Source organism: Drosophila miranda, chromosome XL, assembly GCF_003369915.1.
Source record: "Drosophila miranda strain MSH22 chromosome XL, D.miranda_PacBio2.1, whole genome shotgun sequence".
In the NCBI taxonomy this organism is placed as follows: Eukaryota; Metazoa; Arthropoda; class Insecta; order Diptera; family Drosophilidae; genus Drosophila; species Drosophila miranda.
Window position 1 is genome coordinate 1,255,845 of NC_046673.1, and position 12,492 is coordinate 1,268,336.

Below are 12,492 nucleotides of genomic sequence, written 5' to 3' on the forward strand. Positions count from 1 at the left end.
CACTCCTGTGATATCGGACCTGCACAAGTTTATTTCCAAATTTCGCCCCACCCCCTTCCGCCCCCACAAAAGACGAAAATCTGTTGCATCCACAATATTGCAGATTCGAGAAAATTAAAAACGATCAAAATGACCATATCTATCAGATTGCTGAATCTGGATCAGATCAGATCATTTTTAAAGCCAAACGGAACAAATCAATTTGCAGTGACTACGCAGCGCCCGACGTCACGCTCAGACTGATTTTCTGTCTCTCTCGCACGCACTCTTTGTCGTGTCGTTTAATATTAGCGGTGTCTGCCGGAGGAGCGCCATACTGACTAAGTATCGGGTATAAATGTAGAGTTGCGGTCTCCGCAGCAACTCACAACGTTCCCCCTTTATTTGTGAATGACCTTCCTCAAGTTATAACATACTCTACTACACTAATGTATGCTGATGATGTTAAAATCTGTCTGCCTTACTCTGATTTGTATTTGCACACACGCCTTCAACTGGATCTTAGTGAACTACATTTGTGGTTCTCAACTTCTCTTCTTTTTCTGAACCTTTCTAAATGCAAGCTTATGACATTTTATCGTCGCGCTCCACATTTTGTTTCATATGTTTTAGGAAGTCATGTCCTCGAGCGAATTTCGAGTTAAAATGACCTCGGAGTCCTTTTCGATCATAAGATGTGTTTTAACAGCCATATAGCTGCAACAGTAAATAAAGCTAAGGGTGTTTTAGCGTTCATCAAGCGTTGGTCCAAGGAGTTTGACGACCCGTACGTTACGAAACAGCTGTGTATCTCGTTAGTACGTCCTATATTGGAGTATTGTTCTTGTGTGTGGAGCCCGCAGTATAAAGAGCAGCAGGTTGTTATTGAATCCGTGCAAAAGCAATTTTTAATTTTTGACCTTCGTAACTTTAACTGGGACTCGGGTAGAATCTTGCCACAATACCGGTCTAGGCTAAATCTAATTGACCTGTCGTCGTTGCACCATCGCAGAATATGCAATGCGTAATGATCGTGCACAAGCTCCTTCTCGGGATTGTTGACTCCCAAACTCTGTTGGGTCACATTGACTTGGCCGTCCCATCTAGACCTACCCGTACTTTTAGGCCAATCCGTTTACCCATATGTAGGTCTAATTATGCCGAACATGAACCTTTTAGGGTTATATGCCATAATTATCACTCCCTCTGTCATACCTTATCCCCTGAACTATCCCTTAAACTAATAGCATGCATTATTTATAATCACCTAAATTTAACTAACTTTTAACTTATTTTTATACCCGATACTCAAAATGAGTCTTGGGGTATATTAGATTTGTGGTAAAAGTGGATGTGTTTAACGTCCAGAATGAATCGTTTCCGACCCCATAAAGAATATATATTCTTGATCAGCATCAATAGACGAGTCGATTGAGAGATGTCTGTCCGTCCGTCCGTCCCTATGAACGCCTAGTGCTCAAAGACTATAAGAGCTAGAGCAACGACGTTTTGTATCCAGACTTCTGTGATATGTCACTGTTACAAATATATTTCAAAACTTCGCCCCGCCCATTTCCGCCCCCACAAAGGACGAAAATCGGTGTGTTGAGGAACGCATAACAAGTCCATCGCTAAGCGAAGAAGCAATCGCCAAAAGAGAACAAGAAGAGAATGGAAGAGAAAAATAATTTGTATACGCACATATTCTTATCGCCGCTGCCACGGCATTTTTCAGTACCAAATAGACATCGAACTGGACAAGAACAAAATAAATACAGTCCACTAAAATCAAATCCCTCGAGCATATTATTCGCGAACACTGTGGCATCCACAATTTCAAAGATATGAGAAACCAAAAACGCAGAATCATAGAGAATGACCATATCTTCTAGACTGCAGAATCTGAATTGGATCGTATCATTATTATAGCCAGAATGAAGAAAACAATTTCATTTTTTCTCGCCCTGTCTCTCTCTAACGCACACGTATCATAGCCGGTTTGCTTAGCGCCTAGATCTCAGAGACTATAAGAGCTAGAGCAACCAAATTTTGTATCCACATTCCTATGATATCGAACCAGCACAAGTATATTTCAAAACTTCGCACAACCCCCTTTCGCCACCGAAAATCTGTGGCGTCCACAGATCTCAGAGGCTGCGGTCTCCGCAGCAACTCACAACGTTCCCCCTCGTTATATCTAGTCTCACTGTCTCAACTGAACATCTGGTGGAATACAAACATTACAGCTTTGCGTCTAAAAGCCCATGTGCAGAGCGAAGCTTTGCGCTTAACAGCACGCACCATGACTAAAGCTGCAACTGCAAGAATAATTTCTGTTAAAACGCTTTATTCAAAAATATAAAGCTTGCTCCAACAGGGAAACTGTTTGTGGTGCGTCATCGATGTGTCGCCGGTCTGTTGGCTTGTCCAATGATGTGCGACATTCTGTTGGTGTTCATGCCACTCGCCCACACCACCAGTCTGATATTAGGTGGAAGAGGGAGGAAGTGGACCTCGGTCAGGACAAATTGCATGAAAACTGTGTGCGCGTGCATGGGCAATAAAATACTTGGGGGACCAAACTGTGTGGAAAAACTGCAACAGAGCAGAACAGTGACAGCAACAACAGCAGCGAATGAATGAAGTTTAAGGGAATTTTCAGGGTAAGCGCAAGATAAACATGACCCTTGGGAGGGGACTTGGGTATTGAAACTTCTGGCACAACTCTGTCCATGTCCTCCATGTCCGTGTCCTCCTGCCCCCTGCATTGTGTCCCCTGTTTGCAGTTTTCACCGTGTCCTGTGTGTAAAACGCATATGTCTGCCGGGCAGGATCGACAGAACCAACAACTAGTAGTGAATATTTGTAAAGTTAAATGTGCCATTAGTAAAATACCCTCTGTGGGAGTTATATTTCTGCCTAATAGCTAAATTTTCTCCCATAAAGAAGTTCCACTTGCATTTCAGTTAAGTTATCTTAAAAGAAAAGATATTTAAAAATCTTTTTAAGTCAAAAGAAAGATATGTGATCGAATAGATAGATATATACGTATTCATTGGGTGGTGAATTATACAATAATATAATGGCTAAAAATATTTATTGGCATGACAAATTGTTTTCAAATAACAGTTAAAGCGGGAATTGTACACCAATGATGTTGGAAAAGGACATGGTTGAGTGTAAATTTCTTACTGTTTCTATCCACCTGAATTTGCTTCGATGTCCTTTCAGGAAGGTTACGGATACCAAGACCAGATGACATGAAAACTGGCATCCCAATGGACTAAACGGCCTTTGGGGGGCCGCAGCGTCGGTTGTGGATCTTAAACTTATTGAAGAGATTAAGCTCTAGAACGAATAGAACCATGGTGAAACCAAGTGGACATCCTGACTGTGCAACCGTTGTCTTTAACCAACAGACCCTTAGAAGCAGTCTGATCGGGGGCATGCAAATGTTGCCTTGGCTTCGTTTCGCTTCAGTCATTTCATTTTTTCACGCCCGGTCGACGTATTGTGCTCCCTCTTCGGCTCATTCCTTTTCCATCTCCTGACTCCAACCAATATGCAGCTGACTTTCCGCCATACTCACAACATGGGGGTAAAATGTATGTCCTTTGGTCGGCGTCTACTGTGGCCTGTGGCCCTCCCCGGCACCCAACGAAAACTGTAATTCCAACAAATAAAACATGGAAACCGCCATACAAACAAAACAAAAAAAGACATGAAAGGCTGAAATTTGTTTAAAAATATTTATGAAATATATACAAATTGTTTATGAAGTAAGACCGCAAACGTTTCATAACGCTGGCAGGCCAGGGCCCGGACAGGGTTTCTGGGACTGAACAAAATCCGATCTGTCTTGTCTCCCCTCCATTCGAGCAGGTTGTGTTCTGAAAAACGGAAAGAGGAACCCAGCTGGGATATATGTATGTATGGTCAGCAGATATGGCTCAAGGATGTAACTTTAGGCATGCGGTTGAATTTTAATTGAAAGACAGCTTGCAGTTAGAGTGCTGCTGAGTGTTCAAACGGAATCCTTTCAATATTTCCAGTCTTTTTTGGCGTGTATGCATTTTTCGTGTCTTTTTTCTTCGACACTGTTTAATTAGAGGCTGACTAATTGATGGGTGTCCCACCGAGACGAAAATAGATGCATAAAAAAGCGGAGGACGCAAGTGATTGACAAGCAGTTTCATTGTAAGAAGAATGCCAGGACACTCGAAAAAAGCTGATGGCAAAATAGTGTCCTTGTTTTTGCATGCCGTTAGGAAACTTTTGGCCGCCTATCCTTTGCATCACTCTACCGTGTCCTGCCTCCCGTTGACCATAATGTATGGTCGGACATTATTCAAAGGACTCACGGCCACTCCCCATAAGGCCCCCGACTTGCATCGAAAATGCGCTTTGCTTCGGTTCGCTCGCTAGTGAAACAAGCGAGAAAACTTAATGAGAATAGTAATCGACAAACAATCAAATGCCATCACAGAACCGAAGAAGAGGAGAGCCCCTATAATACACCCTCTAAACATACGGAGTAGAGCTCAATTTTTTAAGAAATTTCTTTATTTCTTAAGATGGGATTCTACTAAAAAACATTTCGGCTTAATAAAACATTAAAGTTTTGGAGGCAAAAAATAAAAGTAAACGCTTTTTAATGAATTTTAACATGTTGAAATATTAAAAAAATTTTATTTAAAGAGGGAATTATTATTATTAAATCTACATATGTAGTAGATGAACTTACGTAATAGCCAGAAGGAAGCATTACCAGCCCTCACTGAAAAACCCAGTATGTGAATACTAAAGAGATCAGACGTCTCTGCTTGTTTCTGCGAAAAAAAATAGTTTTTCCATATGTGTAAATTGATGTGAAAGTTCTGTGACACATTTTAAAAAGTACTATAAACCGATCTATGCATATTTACATAGTAAATGTATTTGTGATTCAATTCTACTGCCACCATAATGACGTAACCTACCTTTTGTCGTGATGTTTTAAAATCACTTTCAAATTCGGTTTGTGGCCACTCAATTTGGTTCGGGTCTGGCGACCTTTTTTTTGACAAATATATCAAAATAATCTGGCAGTTCTATCTTCTAATACCACTGCATACATATGTATATACTATTAGTTCTTAAGCTCCCTGCAATTGTTTCAAAGGCGGTTATGTTGAAACCGTTGAGCTTTCATTCTCAATGACTGTCAGCGAGAACCAAATGGACGAGGATGAGCGACGCCACGTTGTGGAATTGCCTGATCCGACTGTTGGCCACGTCAAAGACGCTGCGATAAATTCAAAGACATCTACTTGTTCTGTTTCCTCTCTTCAGCTTCCATTTTAGATGAGGTTGGTCCCTTGCAAAGTGCCACTCCAAAGAAACCATCGACTCGCGGACGTAAGCCAATGCAGAGCGCACATCCCACTTAAAAAAAACGTGCTGACTGATTTTAAAAATAAAGCACAGGAGAGCGGAGCAAGAAAAGGACAAGAAGGCAAAAAAATAAGCCATGGCATTAGACCCAGCCAAGACATCGTCTAGGCGCGGAAAACGAACTTCATCCGAACTGCCGGCTAAGCGATCCAAGATCCAACTCCAGTGAAAAGATCGGCAACGCTCGATCGTCGTAACGAAGACGAAGACAAATACCGACGAATGAATAATGTTTATAAATTGATTTCATATCGTTATTTTTATTTTTATACCCGATACTCAAAATGAGTATTGGGGTATATTAGATTTGTGGTAAAAGTAGATGTGTGTAACGTCCAGAAGGAATCGTTTCCGACCCCATAAAGTATATATATTCTTGATCAGCATCAATAGCCGAGTCGATTGGGCCATGTCTGTCTGTCCGTCTGTCCGTCCGTCCGTCTGTCCGTCTGTCCGTCCCCTTCAGCGCCTAGTGCTCAAAGACTATAAGAGCTAGAGCAACGATGTTTTGGATCCAGACTTCTGTGATATGTCACTGCTACAAAAATATTTCAAAACTTTGCCCCGCCCACTTCCGCCTCCACAAAGGGCGAATATCTGTGGCATCCACAATTTCGACGATACGAGAAAACTAAAAACGCAGAATCGTACAAGATGACTATATGTTCTAGAGTGCAAAATCTGAACCAGATCGTAAAATTATTATAGCCAGAATCAAGAAAACGATTTCATTTTTTCTCGCTCTGTCTCTCTCTAACACACAGGTTTCATGGTCGGTTTTGCCAATTGCAAAATATGAGTTCAAGGATCTCAGAACCTATAAGAGCCAGAGCAACCAAATTTGGTATCCACACTCCTGTGATATCGGACCTTGACCGTTTTGTGTCCAAATTTCGCCACACCCCCTTCCGCCCCCGCAAAGGACGAAAATCTGGGGCATCCACAAATCTCAGAGACTATTAAGGCTAGAGTAACCAAATTTGGTATCCGCACTTCTGTTAGATCTCACTATAAAACGTATATCTCAGAATTTCGCCCCACCCCCTTCCGCCCCCACAAAGGACGAAAATCTGTTGCATCCACAATATTGCACATTCGAGAAAACTAAAAACGCAGAATCATAGATAATGATCATATCTATCAGATTGCTGAATCTGGATCAGATCAGATCATTTTTATAGCCAAAAGGAACAAATCAATTTACACTGGCTACGCAGCCCCCGACGTCACGCTCAGACTGAGTTGCGGTCTCCGCAGCAACTCACAACGTTCCCCCTCGTTTTAAGAATACAATTTCGTTTGAATTTACAACTCAACTCGCAAATGTCTAGACTTTTCTTTAAAGGTCTTAACAGTGCTTCTTCTGTTAATCAACCACCGCAATTTCTGCATTCTTTGACCAAACGTAAGACGCTTATCAACGGTGATACCGAGATACTTTGCTTGCCTTCTAACTTGATGTGTGGGGTGTGGTCAATGAGCGCTTGCAAGGTGAAGCATGGATTGGTGGTCTTCAGTGGGTTGACATTCCAGGTACTCCTGGATTCCATCTGCTGGATAAAAGCGGCATTTGGAGCTGTAGAGCAGTGCTGTATCGTCCGCGTAACTAGCAAGAAGGGCAAGGGGCAAGAGGGTAGGTCTGCAGTATAAATAGAGTAGAGCAGCGGGCCAAGGACTTCGTAGTGTGGTGCTGGGAAGAGTTTTTTAATTTTGCTTAGAAGACCGATATGCCAAACTCTATCGAATTGCCGCATATCAGCAAACTGCATTGCAGTTTTCTAGATGATCATAGGCCTGTATGATGTTCCTTGCCAATCTGTGGCTTTGCTCCATTGTGCTGTGCCGTATCGCCCGAGTAGGCAATGCTTTCAATATGCCAGGAGCCTTTTCACTCGGTAGGGACTTGACGACTTCAACAATTGTAGTGACCAGTGAAGTAAAACCAGATTAAATTCCCTAATAATTCCCCAGATACCAAAACAGATTCAAAAACGCGCCAGAAACCGCTACTTCGCATATGGAGCTTTAATTGTTCAAATGTTCTCTTTCGTCTCTCGAGACCGAACTTCCATGGAAGGGTCCCGTTAAAGTCCCCAAAACACTTCGGTTGTGCCGGTGCAAATAATGTCTGTATTACATAATACACAACCGATTACATAACTGTGATCCGGCGGAGAATCGAATCAAATCAAGATCAGCCAAGCTTTATTGTGTGGTGAAAGTGCAAGGTGCTACGTAGAGAAAAGAAAGGTGAAATTAGGTTTGGTACATTCGCGGATTTAAGAATCTATTACAGCGTCTCTTGGTCACTGGAGGTTTGCCGTGCTTTGCCCGTCCTCCAGATTCATAATTTTTTGCCGTTTCGAATTACCAGCGAATTACAGCGCGTGGAATTTAAGTCTAAAGTGGAATTTAAGTCTGCTAAAATTGTGTCGAAGATGTGAACCAAAGAGCAGGAATACTCGTTGGTTCCTATACTCGTCCTTTCCTTTACGTGCTCGCGTCGATGCATAATCTTACTATTTTTATACCCAATACTCAAAATGAGTATTGGGGTATATTAGATTTGTGGTAAAAGTGGATGTGTGTAACGTCCAGAAGGAATCGTTTCCGACCCCATAAAGTATATATATTCTTGATCAGCATCAATAGCCGAGTCGATTGAGCCATGTCTGTCTGTCCGTCCGTCCGTCCGTCCGTCTGTCCGTCTGTCCGTCCGTCTGTCCGTCCCCTTCAGCGCCTAGTGCTCAAAGACTATAAGAGCTAGAGCAACGATGTTTTGGATCCAGACTTCGGTGATATGTCACTGCTACAAAAATATTTCAAAACTTCGCCCCGCCCACTTCCGCCCCCACAAAGGACGAAAATCTGTGGCATCCACTTTTTTAAAGATACGATAAGAGCCAGAGCAACCAAATTTGGTATCCACACTCCTGTGATATCGGACCTTGACCGTTTCGTGTCCAAATATCGCCACACCCTCTTCCGCCCCCGCAAAGGACGAAAATCTGGGGCATCCACAAATCTCAGAGACTATTAACGCTAGAGTAACCAAATTCTGTTAGATTTCACTATAAAACGTATATCTCAAAATTTCGCATCACCCCCTTCCGCTCCCACAGAGGACGAAAATCTGTTGCATCCACAATATTGAGAATACGAGAAAACTAAAAACACATATTTATAGCCAAATGGAACAAATCAATTTGTAGTGGCTACTCAGTGCCCGACGACAAGTTCTGACTGACTCTCTGTCACTCTCGCACGCACTCTTTATCGTTCAATGTCTGCCGGAGGAGAGCCATACTGACTAAGTATCGGGTATAAATGTAGAGTTGCGGTCTCCGCAGCAACTCACAACGTTCCCCCTCGTTTCTTTTGTTTTGATTAAAGTAGAGTCTGTTTTAAGTGCACTTAATTTTTATAATATGACGCGCACAAGAGGCAGCTGCAGCCATGTATGTATATACTCTTTGTTATTTTATCTACAGTCATCTCGATATCTTCCTGAGAGTTAAGCATGACGTTCAGTTGAGTCGATCTCTCCAGATGTTGGCTAAAGGCGAGCAGATCAGTGGGCTTGGTGACTAGATGAGGGCTTGAATTTTCTATAATGCCATCTGCCTTAATGCTGATGACTACGGCCAGATGGTCGGAGTCCAGATCCCAGCACTGACTTATTGTTGCTCGAGAATCCGGAATGCCATGATGCAGTGCGGAGTCTATGCAGGACGGCGTGTGATTGTGCACATATGGGTACCTGGTTGTTGATCCAGTTGCAAGGACCTTAGCGCCAGTGGCAGCGATGGCTTCCGCTAGCTCTCGTCCCCTGGGCGAATTGTAAGTGTCTCCCCACAGACGGGGAGTCCCCCCCAGTCCCCACCAACCAAATACCTTTGTCCGCAAGAACAGAGTACATCGATAATGTCTTTCCTCAATCCTGACTCTGGGAGGGCAGTAAATGGCGCTGAACTTCACAGCGCCCAGACCTGTGGCTACTTGCTGAAATTGTGCCTGCTGATGTTGCAGCAGTGCCTGAACTTCATATGAATTCTGTGTCTGATTATTCAATCCTTGTTGCTGAGATATCTGATGTGCTACTGGACTATCAAAACGACGCTGAGCAGGTCCATCTTTGCAAGGTATTGCATTTGAATTGCTTTTTGGGACGGCAGCATAGGAGGCTCCTGTATTACTTCTAGTGCCTACCAAAGGTTGGTCCTGAACAATATTTCGCTGCTGTTGCTGTATTGTTGGTCTATTGGCCCCCTTTTTGTAACGAGACTGCAAGGTAGGAAACTGTTGCCGGCCTCTAGGAAGTGTGGTAGAGTAAGCATATTTATTTATTTATTAAATTAACAAATTATCTGTTAATAATGGTACTTAATTACAAAAGGCGGAAATTATTAATCACGTGCTATTTGACGCTATCCACAACATAGAACACCCGTACACTTACTGCGAAGGTCAGACAGGACGGAAACGGACTAGGCCATAGTGGCACCTTTAAACGCAGCAGGTGTTGAGCTTGCGCATAGCCCTCCCAACCATGATCCTCATCTCCATCTTATTGTTTTGACGATCCCTTTGGCCACTATGATTACCTGGACAGGGACGACACCCGACGCATGGCTCCAATAATTACGCTCTAACACATATCAAACATTATAATTTTATTTAAAAGAAGACCCAACTTGAAGACCCCCTTGAACATTAAGTACACTAAAAATATATAATCTGTAAAACTAACATGTAAATGTATGAGGTATAAGTTTAATGTTACGATTATGTAGATGATGGATGTTAATGTTAACCTATTTTATCCAGCTAAAATGTTAACCCAGTTTTAGAGGAGTAAGCTTCTGAACACCTCAACTGGGTCATGGGGAGAAGGGGGAGTGAGGGAGTTAGGAGACACTACTCAGCATAGACCGGATATAGAGCGGGCACGAGATTAAATTATTGTTACCTGAAAGTGGCAGTTACATGCACTTTGTTCCTCTCCAACGTAGAAGCGCTTCGACGTCGGCTGAAACACAAGAAAAAACGAAGACCTCTAAGAGAGCATTATCACGCTCTCCAAGCCCCTACGCTCATCCGCACCGATGCGGCGTTTTTCTGTCTCGCTCTGCGCTTGTCGTCCCAGATCGCGGGGGTGATTCTTGAGCTTGGCGGGTGGACTTTTGATTTTGTAGGTAGAGAGAAGAGGGAATGAAGGAGAGAGATAGAAGAGGGACTGCGGGGGTATTCAGCTATGCTGCTTTCGGGTTCCTATACCCCTTCGCGGTTTACATTCCCCTCCCTTGGGATAAATTAATAAATATTTTCGCTGAAGGCGATTAAGATGGTAATGATGATTTAGATGGTAGTCCGGTTGTATGATGTTGGCGATGTCAGCTGCCGAAGCTAGCTGTTGTTGTTGGCGCTTTTAATACCGTCGCTGTAGCTGAGCTTCCCTGAAGCGGAGTGGTCGTATGCTGCGCCCAGATGCTTCAACTGGCTTGGTCCGACGGTAATTTCGTTTAGCTTGCGTTTACTTTTCGCGTCGGTAAAGGGTTACTTACTACTCGTAGCAGCGCGCACCTCTGAACTCTTTTACCCCTCCTCGGGAACTGCCTGCCCTCTTCCTTTTCCAATTTCTTGCCCATCGCTTCGTCGAGCCACTTCGGACCCGATCCAAATCGGAGAAATTGCTCCTCCGAACGTGGCTCTTCCACTCAATTGCAATTGCAGCGATCCCAGAGAGAATTTTAACCAATTCCCCCGCATACTTTTAGGCCTCTCTGGCCGACAAGCCACACTACAACCTATTGAACCCATCGGCATAGAAACTCCTGGTACCATTGGCATCCTTTGTACAGTGAATGCAGGTTGGCTGTGCGTCTAGGGGACGTGTTCATTGTGAGGTCTGGTGATTTTCACCACATCTGCCACAATTGGGATGTCGGCGGTAGTATTTAGCTGTGTGGCCGTAATCCGGGCATCGCCGACATTGTACAATCTCTGTAGATTTTCCCATCCTTTCAATTCTTATTTTTGACTTAATAAATTTCGTTAATTTTTGCACAAGGCTTAATATTATTGAAAAAAATATTAAGTTTTTCGTCCTTGTTAATCCTTGAGCTCGGATTATGGATGTGAAGGACCTCGAAGAGCAATATTTTAAAATCGGCGGTAATATCATTCTTAATATGATGTACATAGGTCTCTTACTACAATTTTATGAGGGTTTATGAGGCGGCCCGGCCGCCGCTCCCTCGTTTCGAGTTAGAAGTGTGTGACAAAGTCTGATCTTTTTATACCCGATACTCAAAATGAGTATTGGGGTATATTAGATTTGTGGTAAAAGTGGATGTGTGTAACGTCCAGAAGGAATCGTTTCCGACCCCATAAAGTATATATATTCTTGATCAGCATCAATAGCCGAGTCGATTGAGCCCTGTCTGTCTGTCCGTCCGTCCGTCCGTCCGTCCGTCCGTCCGTCCCCTTCAGCGCCTAGTGCTCAAAGACTATAAGATCTAGAGCAACGATGTTTTGGATCCAGACTTCTGTGATATGTCACTGCTACAAAAATATTTCAAAACTTCGCCCCGCCCACTTCCGCCCCCACAAAGGACGAAAATCTGTGGCATCCACATTTTTAAAGATACGATAAAACCAAAAACGCAGAATCGTAGAGGATGACTATATGTTCTAGAGTGTAAAATCTCAACCAGATCGTATAATTATTATAGCCAGAATCAAGAAAACAATTTCATTCTTTCTCGCTCTGTCTCTCTCTAACACACAGGTTTCATGGTCGGTTTTGCCAATTGCAAAATATGAGTTCAAGGATCTCAGAACCCATAAGAGCTAGACCAACCAAATTTGGTATCCACACTCCTGTGATATCGGACCTTGACCGTTTTGTGTCAAAATTTCGCCACACCCCCTTCCGCCCCCGCAAAGGACGAAAATCTGGGGCAACCACAAATCTCAGAGACTATTAAGTCTAGAGTAACCAAATTTGGTATCCGCACTTCTGTTATATCTCACTATAAAACGTATATCTCAGAATTTCGCCCCACCCCCTTCCGCCCC